This window comes from Dermacentor albipictus, chromosome 5 (assembly GCF_038994185.2).
Source record: "Dermacentor albipictus isolate Rhodes 1998 colony chromosome 5, USDA_Dalb.pri_finalv2, whole genome shotgun sequence".
Lineage (NCBI taxonomy): Eukaryota > Metazoa > Arthropoda > Arachnida > Ixodida > Ixodidae > Dermacentor > Dermacentor albipictus.
In genome coordinates this window covers 82,157,501-82,171,271 of record NC_091825.1, presented here as the reverse complement: position 1 = coordinate 82,171,271, position 13,771 = coordinate 82,157,501, and the positions used below count along the sequence as shown (strand labels likewise).

General features: G+C 45.9%; 1 long non-coding RNA gene across 1 annotated transcript in view; it reads left to right on the top strand.

Annotated features, from left to right (window-relative positions):
• The first annotated feature begins 380 nt into the window (after window positions 1-380).
• LOC139060510 (uncharacterized) overlaps window positions 381-13,771 on the top strand; it is an 83,710-nt gene continuing 70,319 nt past the window's right edge. The window contains exon 1 of the long non-coding RNA XR_011514880.1: window positions 381-669. This is a non-coding gene — a long non-coding RNA (uncharacterized lncRNA). The remainder of the gene's footprint in view (window positions 670-13,771) is intronic.

The window sequence follows — 13,771 nt, the reverse complement described above, 5'->3', positions numbered from 1 at the left end:
TGTCGAGACAGGTGACTATATATGGGTGAACGAGCAGAATAGAGTCTGGTTCCCTTCTTTGATTCCGTTCCGATCTTATCACTCGCCGCGTCGACAACGTGTTGGCCGAGCTGCCAGCAACGGCACACCGCAATGACGTGGGCGTGGTGCGGGACGAGGGTGAATCAAGTGAAATCCATGCTTGCGCTCCGTTTGAGAGCATCGAACGATGCGCGCCAGGCGAGCGCAGACTAGCTTGCTGGTCCGAACCAGGAGGCGCGCAGAAGTTATCGCCCAATCGCGTGGCACGAGATCAAAGCCTATTGCTACTTTTTAAGAATATCCAGGGGCTTTATAGTTGGTTCAGTTGGAATCGCGAATAAACCTCGAACGAGGTCGAGACATGGTCGAAGTGCATGCCGGGAAGGCTTGCAGGTCTCAGCAAGTCGCAGTTTGGAAGGCGGTGTCATTTCACGCGTTACGTCGTCTATATTCTCGTGTTTTATGGATTTGTTTTGCACAAACGCACGCAAGAAACAAAGGCATGTATGGTGCTCTTCGGGTTAACTGAAAGGAGCCGTAATTCGACTGCGACCATTAAACGGCCCTGTGCCAGTGAAACATGGTGGCGTGGAAGAACCGTAGAACATTCTCGAATGCTGCAGCTCTCCCATCTGGCATCTGGCATCGGTAAGTTACTTTCATCGGTCAAGCCTCGACATTATTAGTGCAGTAACGGTGTTTAGAGTTGTACTTTCTCGAGCAAGTGTTCACAAAGCATTCCAGCTTCAGTTTTGTGTAGCTGAATTGGGAATAATCCAACGCTGGTCTGCGTGTTTTGTTCTCGCCGCCGGCTAGCCTTTGTCATTGGAGCGTAGTGCGTTAAAAAATGACATGTATTATGTGCGAACGTATTGTGGTGACTTAAGCGGCGCTGCAGGGGGTCTAATCCTAGAGTTACTGTATATGCTACCACAGGTAGCAGAGTTGCGCGTCTGTTTTATCACGCCGCTAGCGCCTCTATTGACAGAGCGTCATCACGTGGTAGTCAAGCAACCGTGCATTGCGGAGAAGCAGATGCTCGGGCGTATTTTTGTATTTCCCGACGTCGCCGCTGCAGCGAACTGGATTGACACAAGTTATCGCCAGTCAAATTCAAAGTGAATCCGGCCGACCTTGACGTTCGTGGCGTTCGTGACCTTGGTGACCTTGGCGTTCGCGTACTTGTGGTAGCATATACAGTAACTCTATCTAATCCCTACATCGGACGTTCGCCCCGTCCCGTCACCGTTCAGTGGCGACCGTCAACAGCGAGTATTTCCTGGCAGGATTCTCTTCAAAAGCGCGATGCCGGCGACGTTGGTTTCGGGAAGCACAACTGGTTTAGGGAAGTCGTCCGTTCACCGGACTTTGACTGAAAATTTGCAAGCGGAAAAGGTTTGCACGAAGATGGTGCCTAAACTGCTGAGGCCAAAGTTGCGACGAAAAGAAGGTTGCATTGAATGGAAAACTTCAGACGACAGCAATGAAATATTGTAGGGGGTCATCACAGGCGAAGAAACTTAAATTTACCAATACGACATCGGGCTGAAGTCGCAGAGCAAGGAGTTGGAAAAGAAGATGAACTAAGACCAGAAAAAAAAAGCGCGTGAGAACAATACAAAAATTAAAGCCATGTTCATCGCGTTTTTGACTGCCATGGATTTTCACAAAGGCGAGCGCAGTAGGGTTGCTGAAGAAAGGAGACTTGGACAGGAAAGACGCTTTCCTTTCCAGGTCCCCTTTCTTCTCCAGTACTTCAGCGCTCCCCTTTGCAAAAGTCATGTCATACCAACTATAGCTCAACAGCTCACTATTCTAAAGACTTCCATGGAAATGTGCACCATTAATTTGTGCCTGAAGGTGCAACTGTCAATGCGGCTTTGTACGTGTAGGTCGCGAAGCATCTGAGAGATCGCGTGCGCCGCGTACGAACAAAATTTATCGAAAGAGGTGCGTTGGATTCTGCACCACGATGATGACCCTGCTCATTCTGCGTTGATGGTACATGAGTTTTTGACACGCAGTTCAGTCGGTGGATTTAGCACATTGGACGAGTTATTCTTTAAAAAATTATTATTCAAAGACAAACCGGTGCTCCGGGGGCCACATTTAGGGGATGTGACGACAATTCAAAAGGAAACAGCACCGCTACTGAAGCGCGTAACAGAAGAGGACTTCCAAGGCTGCGTCCAGCAATAGAAGAAGAGGTGGAACCAGTGTGATTTGGCTATGGGAGAGTATTTTGGAGTGGATTGCAATGATGCTTTTGAAAGCTTCTGAAATGAATTTTTCGAACGTACTGCACTAACTTTCGAGACAATTCAGTCTTTTAAAATTGTCGGTGGCATGTAGCTCAGTTCTAGTTCTTGAACATAATCCACCAAGTACGACAATTTTGCTAGTTAACGCATGATGTAATTACTTTGTCACATGTTTCAGTTCACAAATTATAACTAGTGAGTTGGCAAGTCATATCCACTTGGAACATATTCTGAGGATAGCGCTAGTGTTTAGATATCCGTTCCCAAAGTGTGCTATGAGATGCATTGGTGTTACAGTTGTTTATTACTGCAACGCATAAAAATACTGTTTGTTAGAAAGGTGAGGGGGACAACACTCCCTTTTTTCAGCAAGTTTGAGAGTGTTAATCTCTAAACTGGTGTACTTTCAAGCGGTGGCGTACCTAGGTCGTTTGGCACCAAGGGCCCATAGGTTTTCTGTCGCTCCCCCGGCTCGGGTGTAGTCAGGAAGGCGAGCATATCGAAAATTTTTGGAGAGGGGGGGGGGGGGGGCAGGGTGTTTCAGCACCAGTACAGCCGCCTTGGATACCGCTCATGTCCCCCGGGACCCCTCTTTCGCTTTCGTTCCCAGAGATCGTGAACGTAGCACGTATACACGCTGTTTTATTTTATGCCCCAAATAACACAGGGTGCTGCACTGATGACTTGTGATAAGCGTATTTGCACATCTGCTGTCAGACTGTAAGGTCTGGCAGCCAGTACAGATGCAGCATCGTGGAAAATATAGTTCACATGTAACAAAAATGTGTTAATAAAGTTTTAATTAGAAATTTTAGAGGCAATATTGTATTTGCGAAATTGGAGCCCGACAGTCATGTGTTGCCCAACAACAACTACCCGAAAATTGTCGTAGATACTACGGCGTGCAATAGTTCGGCTGTGAGCAGCCCTGTACCCGAACTAAAATTAAATAGCATGTCAGTGACGCTGATCTCCCCAACCTATTAGAAAACGCCACCGCTTCCTTACTGCGCGGGCGCCAATGCTATGACAATTACAAGCTCTCTTCATTCTGAACCATAAAGCCTTTTTTTATTTTTTTTCTGCTATTGGCAAACGTGATTATCCCAGCTGCGGTACCGCCACGAAATTGAGAACGCAATAGAGAACGCTACGCGTCTATTATACTGGCGTCACCACGCAAAAGAAGAGAAGACCGCGATGAAGCCCGTGCCAGCGGAAGCATGCCCTACTCTTGGTATGCACTCGCAATATAGAGTACAGAGATATCGATATCACTGATGCATTATTTCATATTTCTTTTGGTATTGCCGTACTGGGCCGCCCACAGTGCCAAAGTACTGCAGGTTGCAGCACCCAAGACAATTTTGTTTGGAGAAGTTTTTGTTGAGCTAATAATATCAATTTGGGTCCTCAATTCTACGAATTGCCATGTTTCCTCTATAACTGCTAATTAAGCAGTTGTTTAAGATATCGTTCTTAATTATATGTCATATTTTGCACTATACCGAGTTCCTTCTAGCGGCAATATCGAATATCGCAAATAACCTCATAAAATTCACTTCTTTATGAAATTCTGTGCAGTTGAAACAACACGCCATATTTGTGACATGAAGTCACACAACAATAAAATGATAAAGAGATAGTTAGCTAGGACTAGGACACAGTGTTTTTATTGAACACCGCGAAACTCATAAAACAAATAATACAAAGGATAAAAAACTGATAAATGAAACATTCCATACATACTGAAAACGCAGAAACCATTTAGCGAATTAAATTTTTTAGCCTCCACATTCGTGCAATTGTTACGTAGGATGTTGATAAAAGTGCAGTTGACAATTGTGCGGCACTACACGCCTGATACATCGGGTACATGAGATCGGGCTGCTGGCTGCCGGGGCATTCTTTACCATTTACGTCCAGTCAAGCCAGCAGAAAGAGGGGGGGGGGGGGGAGTCTTCAGACGTACATGACACCCCCCTTCCCCGAACTGGCACCCGGGGCCCTCGCCTCCCCCCTCTCCCCCTTTACTACGCCACCGGTTTCAAAATGCTACCCAAGAGGATGTGCCTTGTGAAATCACTGGATTCCGTTTTTAAATTGCAATATGTGTTCTAAATTAGTTGAAAGGTTCATGAGCAAAATGTGATTAATTTGTGATATCTCTTAAATGTGACCCACCGGAAATAGCAGTGAATCAGTTAACACCATGGCATATCTACTATTTTTACAGGGATTACATTCAGGTATACACAGATGGCTCGTGTCACATTGAAAGCTCAACGTTTGCATTCTGCTTGCTTTTTACGACAGAACAGAGAACGTTCAAATTATCAAGCGTCCCTACCTCTGCCACAGAATATCTTTATGCCAGAATGTCTGCCTTCCCCTTCATCTGGTCACGACCTCACCAACTCAAATGGGTCATGCTGAGCCACTCTCAAGCATCTTTACCGAGCATTAATTCCACTAACACGAACAAAAATGACTCTGCTTTAACATATACTAGAAAATGTATGTGAAAATGCGATGCACTTGCAATATGAAATTTTATATCAGTGGATTTCTAGTCACTGTGGCATTCCAGGAAGCACAGTAGCAAACAATCTAGCATGTGCGGCGCATACTGAAAACGCAACGTCAACTTTCAGCCCGATTATCGAGAGGCAGCTGTTTTCAAAAACAATGGTTGAAACTCCGTTTTATTTCAGATTGACCCGAAAATGCAGTTCGCTATTCCAGTAACGTTTACACGTTCTCTCTAAACACTAATACAAAGATTACTTCTAAGCACTGCGCGCACACAGTGTTTATTATAGAGAACAGAACGTGTTGAAAATGCGGTGTGATCTTGCTCGGAATCAGAACAAGCTACCGAACAACTCTTGTTACATTGCGGCATTCATGCTCAACATAGGAAAAAAAATACGAGATAAATTATGTACTTTGAACAAATGACCACTCTCATCGGGGAAAATCTCGGGATCATACTCAACAATTGAACTGAAAAAGTGCGCAGACAGCACCTTAGAAGAGTTTTTGCAAGTGACGAAAATCGTAGATCATTACTACAGCATAGTAATTATGTTTTGTGGCTGTGCGCGTCATTTGAATGTCCTTGCTTAGGGCCCTTGATCCTGACTTCGTTAAACCCTGTGGTATAAGCTTGTATACTATTCAGGCACGTACCCAGGATTTTTTTTCGGGGGGGCCCACCACCTCCATCATCATCATCATCATCATCATCATCAGCTTGTTTTATGTCCACTGCAGGACGAAGGCCTCCCTGCGATCTCCAATTACCCCTGTCCTGCGCCAATCGATTCCAACTAGCGCCCGCGAATTTACTAATTTCATCGCTCCACCTAGTGTTTTGTCGTCCTCGATTGCGTTTCCCTTCTCTTGGTACCCATTCAGTAACCCTAATGGTCCAACGGTTATCTAACCAGCCCATTACATGACCTGCCCAGCTGCAATTCTTCCTCTTGATGTCAATTAGAATATCGTCTATACCCGTTCGCTCTCAGATCCAAACCGCTCTCTTTCTCTCTTAACGTTATGCCTAGCAATCTTCGTTCGATCGCTCTTAGCGCGGTCCTTAACTTGCTCTCAAGTCTCTGCCCCATATGCACTGGCGAAATGGACTGAGAAATGCACTGGCAAATGTACTGGCACTGGGAATTTTGCACTGGAAAAATGCACTGATTGAACACCTTACTTTTCAATAATAATGGTAAGCTTCCAGTCAGGAGCTGGCAAGGTCTACTGTATGCGACCCAACCTATTTTTATTATTCTGTGAATTTCCTTCTCATGATCAGGGTTCCCTGTGAATAATTGACCTAGGTAAACGTACTCCTTCACAGTCTCTAGTGGCCGTCTGGCGATCCTGATCTCTTGTTCCGTTGCCCGGCTATTTATCATTATCTTCATCTTCTGCATATTAATATTCAACCCCACTCTCACACTCTCTCTGTTAAGGTCTCCAATCCTTTGTTGTAACTCGTCGGCATTGTTGTTGAATAGAACAATGTCATTGGCAAACCGAAGGTTGCTGAGATATTTGCCGTCGATCTTTACTCCTAAGCCTTCACATTTTAATAGCTTGAATTCTTCTAAGCACGCAGTGAATAGCTTTGGAGAAATTGTGTCTCCCTGTCTGACCCCTTTCTCTATAGGTATCTCCCTCCTTTTCTTGTGTAGAATTAAGGTAGCTGTAGAACCTCTGTAGATATTCTTACGCGAAGGACGAGTCAGTAAGACGAGAAACTATTTACAGATTATATTTACAACAACGGTTGCAGCGCTGACCGGTTAGATTCACAGCGCGAGCCCAGTTCGTTCTTCCTTCTCTTTTCTGGAGTGATGGTGCCTACGTGCCTCGTTCAAACAAACAAATACCACACGCATGTAGCAATATTTTCCAAGCTTTTTACGTGAGCGTTCTGTACTCCTTGATTACGTGGTGCCTCTAGGATTGCTGGTATCTCTACTGAATCAAATGCCTTTTCGTGATCTATATAAGCCACATAGAGAGGCTTATTGTACTCTCCAGATTTCGCGATCACCTGATTGATGACATGGATGTGATCCATTGTAAGGTATCTCTTCCTGAAGCCAGCCTGTTCCCTTGGTTGACAAAATCCAGTGTTGCCCTTATTCTATTGGAGATTATTTTGGTAAATATTTTATATAATACTGGGAGCAAGCTAATGGTCCCATAATTTTTCAATTCTTTAACGTCTCCTTTCTTGTGGATTAGTATAATGTCTGCATTCTTCCAGTTTTCTGGGACCCTTGCAGTCGATAGACACTTCGTATAAATAGCCGCCAGTTTTCCAAGCATTTTGTCTCCTCCATCTTTCATTAAATCGACTGTTACTCCACCTTCTTCTCCCGCTCTTCATCGTTTCATGTCTTGCAGCGCCCTTCTGACCTCATCGCTAGTTATAGGAGAGTTTCTGTATCCTGTTCATTACTGTTTCTAGTGAGGTATCGTGACTCCTCTTGGTACCGTATACAGGTCAGCTTAGAATTTTTCCACTGCTTTTACTATATCTTCGAGATTGCTGATGATATTATCCTTCTTATCTTTTAGTGCATACATCATGGTTTGTCCTATGCCAGGTTTCTTTTTTACTGATTTCAGGCTGCGTTCATTTTTTCGGCTTCTTCAGTCTTTCTCATGTTATAGTTTCGAATATCAGTTATTTTGTCCTTGTTGATCAGTTTTGACAGTTCCGCGAATTGCGTAACGCTGTGCGGCCGCCAGTCCCATACACCGCGTAGAGCGCAGGACTCTACGATTCTAGACGTACTGCGCTCACCGCGGAAGGTTAGAAAAACACCCACATAAGCAGAGCAGAGAAGTGGCTACGTGAGGCGGTTCGACCGATAACTGTAGAAGCGTCATTCAAAACAAGTAATTGCTCTCCACTTCCGGCGGCGTTTTCTCTACTTCCTTTTTAAATAAAAAGATGTTGATCCATAAATATTCTCAGAAACAACGGTTACCTTTTTTTATTATTCGCTTTTGCTTGCAGTTTGGTTGTTGCCTTGGCTCTCTCCCTTAGTAGATCGCTTAATTTCTCAACTCCTTGCGATTTTTGTTTCCAGTTGCCAATTTTGCACGAAAAGTGCTATACAGTTAGGGAAAAATAGACGAGGTAACGGGCGACAGTCATCATGCTTATGGGTTTAAGGGTTATTGCAGGGTTTCATGATGGACGCTCTTTCACATTATTTTATTTCCCACCTTATCTAATCCATATCACGCGTATATGGTTCCGGGCATCTGCCAGCGTCGCGGTGAGCCGCAACTCAAGGAAATAATGAAGCAAAGGGATAAGTTAAACGCAATTGGCGTTTTCTCCGGCCGCAACTCGTTCCATGAGAGTACAGACCAGCCGAGTAACAGCCGCATCCCTCTACTGGTCCCAGGATCAGCCGAAACAAAGAAGGTTGAACTAACCAAAGCAACAGCTATGCGCGTGATGGTTGCATAGATGGTGACAAATGAACGCATCTCGAGTTAATCACACGGGTGCGGAATCTATCACAAAACCGTCCTTCACATTACAAGAGATGCCGATAACTACCGCCATCTAAAAGGAATGAAAAAGGCAGCATAATGCTGACCGATGAACAGCTGCCAAGTCTTAACATTGATCTGGCGGCGCTTTAGGAATGTGTGGGGAATGGTGGCGTGGGAGGGGAGGGGGGGGGGTACGCCATATGATTTCGGGGGGGGGGCGGGCCCCCCCGGGACCCCCCCTGGGTACGTGCCTGATACTATTGTATGGTAGACTGGTGACGCCCTACGCCGCCACAATTTGATCTTCCTGTGAACTCTGCGCGAGAGATTTTGGAGCTATGATTACCTTTTATGTTGATATTTTATCTCTTTATTGCGTCTGTTTTAGCCGGCCTATCTTTGTTGCGCACTCTCCGTCTTCATTTTTCTCGTTTGTGTCTTTTAGCCGGCCAATTTTTTTTTATAATACTGTTTGCATAAGGGAGAAGGAGTAGCGGGCAATTGATGCAAACCTCTCCAGCGCACACATTAATTAAAGAAATGCATTTTGATTTTTGTTCAAGTAATGCCCTTTTCCTCAGTAATACAGTCTAATGAGTAGATTTATGCTATACATGCCACAGGCGACTTTTAAAAAGTATTAGTGTTAGAAGAGAAAAAGAAAAATACCAAGTATGTAAAAGGCGTGTGTACTGCGGAGAACGCTTGGTACTGCCAACCCGGGTGTTAAAAATTGTACAAGCAATGCTTAAGCCGTACCATGAGGTTTCAATGCTTAGTTATTTGGTGTCACTTATGTTGAGGCTGTAAGTGTTTATTGTTTTCATTATTGAAGCCGAAAGCCAGCGTAGTGGGGAAGTCCATCTGCAAGTCGGCGAAGACATAGAATGTGGCTACATTAGGTCCAGTGCTGAAGTAAATAAATCTATTCTACATTTCCATCGTCATCATAGCTGCCGTATTATACAGAGTGCGAAGAAAAAACAGCTGACCTGCTGGCACACACAGGAAACTTCGGTCACCGGACCGCCTTTGCGAAAGCGCGCAACACGTACCAGCTTCCTGCAAGATGGCAAACGCGCTCCGTACTGTTGTGCCTTATCTATAACACAGTCTGTTTTGAATTTACGTTGAAAACGGTGCTGCCTGGACCCGTGTCCTGATATAGTAGTTTATACAGCCTGTACATGATATAGCCGGCGAACAATAGGTTGGTAGAAGTAGATCCTAGGTTTATGGCCTTCCACATTCAATCAGCTGCTGTTTGCAAATAGACTTCCACAGGTTATACCTGGTTATGTATATATTAGATAAATCGGGGGGGCAACATTGTCTACAAAGTATCTACAAACAGAATATAGAGCGTGCAAATCAACTTTTATAAATCGATGCTTCTTCAAATCTTCCACATATTCTGCTCCGCCTCCACTTCGCTGCGTCGGACTTTGCCCCCCCTCCATGCTGTCCAGTCGCGTACGTACATTGCACTGAAGCATCTCCCATTATCCTCTCGTCGATGACCGAAGAAGCATTGCTCGAAAGACGTTCACCGGATGCGTCCGCGTGACGCGAACATTACGCCTCCTCGGCTTTTCAGTGTCGTCGTTGTTCGGGGTTTCTTTGAAGAGCGGACAGCGCCTCCACCCTCCGGAGAAACTCGAAGCATGCCGCAGGAGCGGAGGGGACTCCCCTTTAGGGCCCATTTGCTCCGTCAGCTCGAGCATGTCTAACGGTTCGACCATTTCCGGCAACGGGCAAACCAGGAAACTTTGCGGGGAAAAAATAAAAAGACTGGCAACGATGGAACGCGGCCTCCACAGGTCGCGGCACCGTTTACCCACGCTATAGCCGAAGGTTTCCAGACGTGCAGTCGGCCTCAAGAGATTACGCACCACGGGATCTCAAAAAACGTTGAATTTCTGAGCAGCCTGTAATATGGTAGCCAGTAAAACTATGCTTCACACTGTTGTTCGCATATAATAGTAGAAGCTGGGAATGCGTAGTAAAGCTGCGCACATATTCCGCTTTTTCTCAGATCCCGTGATCCGTGGACTTTTATGGTTAACTGTACGTAGCCCACAAGCGTTGCTGCTTCGGCAGATCAACAATGAATAGGGGCACGGATTTTAAAAGGCCAAGAATGGGTAAGGCGAAAATGTGAGCAGAATAAGATTGGTGGCATCAGGCACTACAAGCCCCGTTTCAAATGGACCCTTATGCTCACAACCACATTCGACCATTCACAACATGGCACATTGCGCTGGAGTGACAGGTCTGAGTGACACAGCATGATTTGAACGGTTCCTCATATGGAAGCGTTTAGCACTATATATGCGTAGGAGAGGGACATATCCAACAGGGGGGACGCCGTAACAGTCTCGTTCAAGGCAAACACCCGGAACTATGTCGCGGCAGTACGGTAACCGGGGTAACCTCCTATCTGTGGTAACATTCATTTAATTAAATAGCAAGAAAATGTGCCAAAAGAAAGAAAGAGGCACAAATAAATGACCTACTCGGGAGTGAATGGGAGAGACAACCTAAGCTAACGGAAGCATCGGTGAAGCGTGATTTTCACGATAAAGAAAATAAAATGTAATCAAAACCCTTGTGCCTACAAAGCTTCGTGCGTATACCGACCGATATGACGAAACCGTGCAGCATGGCGGAAGCAACTAAGCGTTATAGTAAACATAAACAATGTATGTATAATATACGTACCTTTGATACTATATAGTCTTCACAGTCTAACGTGACAGACGTGGGTGAGGCACGGTATTAATACTTTTAGTATGATGTTTGTCGGCGTCTCCCTCCAAGTGCTTTATTATTATTATTATTATTATTATTATTATTATTATTATTATTATTATTATTATTATTATTATTATTATTATTATTATTACTCGAATTGGCTTTCGTTACTCCGAGAGAACCTTTGCGGTAGAGATGATTTGTACGCCACCTATAGTGATTAGCAGCGCGAAAGACATGGAGGAAAGGGAAGGCTTGAGACATACATATACGAGGGTCGTCCAACTCAATCCGGGACTCTTTTTCCTTTCCAGGTTTAAATGGACGTCTAGGCTGGAGGTCTTGTATGTAGCAGAAACTGGCACACGTGTCCTGCTACTGATAGACGGTGCTCATTTCCCGCGCTTCTGGATAGACTTATTCAAGATGGCGGACAAGAGTGTGAACGTCTACTTGGAACAGCGTGTGGTAATGAAGCTTTTAGTGAACGAGGGCATAAAACCTGCTGAAATTTACAGAAGACTTCGGGCTCAGTACGGTGATAAGACACTCAGTCGCAGTAAGACATTTGAATGGTGTAAGCGCTTCAAAGATGGCCGTATCATTATTACTGACGATCCCGGTCAGATTGGATCACTGGCCACGGTAGTCATTCCTGAGAACATTTATGCCGTGGAGCAGCTGATCGTGGACAATTGTCGCATAACCTGTCGTGAAATTGTAAGTGTGTGTAATCTGTCGTTAGGAACAGTGAACACAATAAATCATGATCATTTGTGGTTCCGAAAAGTGAGTGCACGCTAGGTCCCAAAGCCGCTTTCTGCTTTTGACAGACACAGAATAGTTGAAGTCTGTAGGGAACTGAAGGAATGCTATTAAAGGGAAGGCCAGGATTTCCAGAATCGCCTCATGACATGTGACTGGCATGGTTTCACCATTTCAGCCCAGAATCCAAAGGAGCATCGATGCAGTGGAAGCATACGGAATCACCCCCTCCCAAGAAATTTCGAACACTTGCGTCTGCTGGTAAAGTGATGGCAAGTGTATTCTGGGATAAACAGGCAATTATTCACGCTGATTTTTTTACCCCATGGTGTCGCTATGAACAGTGAGTATTACTGCCGTGTTCTGTGTAATGTGCACAAGAGTGTACGGAAGAAACGTCCGGGCTTGATCACAAAGGCTGTGGTCTTTTTTGCAAGACAATGCACGACCGCATACCGGTCAACGCAAATTCCATACAATATTAGGAACTTGGCTTGAAGATGTTACCACACCTCCCCCCGCACCCTATAGTCCTGACTTCGCACCAAGTGGTTTCCATCTGTTTGGGCCCCTGAAGGAATTCCTTGGGGGAAAACATTTCAACACTGATGATGAAGTGAAGAATGGTGTCCTACAATGGTTCCGTGTAGTATATAGTTCTGCGGAAACCCGCAAGGTGGCGAGAAGTATTTAATAAAGGGAAAATCAGACATTCACCCGTTCATAGCAATTGCTACAAAGGAAACCCATACAGTTTCCTCGAAAGAAAAGCCTCAGAGTTAAAGAAAAATTCGTCCTGGTCCGGGACACGAACCCGGGACCACCGCCTTTCCGGGGCAGCCGCTCTACCATCATGAGCTAACCAGGCGGATAGCAGATGGCAGGGCGAAGTCGAATTTGTCGACAACACGAAGCATTAAGTCAAGTGTTTGACGTGAACACGTCAACGCCTGGTCGGCGGAAACGTGTATGGAGGGGCTTTAGCTGGGCCAATCGCCAGCCCTCTTGTCTACTCTACGGTCACCGGCGCTCCTTCTTTGCACGCTGTCCAAGGTTCTGTCGTTTCGGAGAAAGTCACTCGCCACCCCTTCGAACCCTGTCCCACCGGCTTCACCAGGTGCGAAGTCTGCCCTCGCCGGCGCGGGTTCCTCACAGGCACCACCTGACGACACCCGCGGCCGAGATTTCGCAGAAAACAGCAGCAAGCAGCCCGCCTACCGAAGCGCTGTGCTCTTGCCTCCCGCGGATGACCGGCCTGCAGAACGTTTACAAAAGTTAACCCTGGCACCTGGTTGATTCGTTCAGCCTCCACAACATAACCAGAGACACCAAATTTCAGTCGTACACCAGAAGAGAAGGAAAGAGTCCCCAAACATTCGTCAAGGTACGGAAAACTGCCCGCAAGGCTCGCGAACTGTCCGAAATACCGCGAGGAGCGAAACGACGCGTGCACGCCTCGGGTCGTTGCGACAGACCCCTCGCTGTTTTCGCTTGGCGGGCGCGGTAATTTGTCGGCATTGTCGGCGGCATCGTTCTCTCGCGTCCTTCACCTCTTCTTGGGAATGCCGTACGCACGCTCAGCCGTCCCTCTAGTTGCGTGCACTTCTGCGGGAGCTACGTCTATACATTCGCCTTTTCGGCAACCGTTGCATTTCCCGGAACAGAGTTACGAGTGCGGGATCACGCATCGCGCGCAGAGAGGCACGTTCGATTCGTGTTCAGTTAGAGATATTTAGCACTGAAATGGACCTCGGGTCGCTCTGCAAACAAAAGGGAGTGCTGGAAACTCCTTCTTGGGAGTAAGTACTTGCCCCACATTTATTTCCATTTTCTAGTAGTTCTTGCAATTGTCGGCCGAAGTACGTACGTTAACTCTCGCGCCCAGGCCAGACCCAAGCGGCCAAGTGGTGCGCGACAGAATAGATGGTCTACAG